The following is a 227-nucleotide window of genomic DNA, read 5'->3' as shown; positions in this document are numbered from 1 at the left end:
CGCGTTCGTGTGCAGTCATGAGTCCATTCCCCACGCGGGTGTTGGGCGTGCTGGGCCCTGGGGCACAGAATGAGCAGACACAGTCCCTGTCCTCATGAAGCTACAATCTGGGGGTCAGGACATAAGTAGACAGACATGCGGGGTCGTTAAAATTGGAGCGACAGGTGAAGGAAACCAAAGGAGGTGCGGGGGGCGGCGGGGGCTGGACCCACTCGGGGTTAGAGCTC

The sequence above is a fragment of the Enhydra lutris genome, unplaced genomic scaffold (assembly GCF_002288905.1).
Source record: "Enhydra lutris kenyoni isolate GAN:26980312 unplaced genomic scaffold, ASM228890v2 scaffoldscaffold75, whole genome shotgun sequence".
Lineage (NCBI taxonomy): Eukaryota > Metazoa > Chordata > Mammalia > Carnivora > Mustelidae > Enhydra > Enhydra lutris.
Note: the sequence above shows the minus strand (reverse complement) of the source record.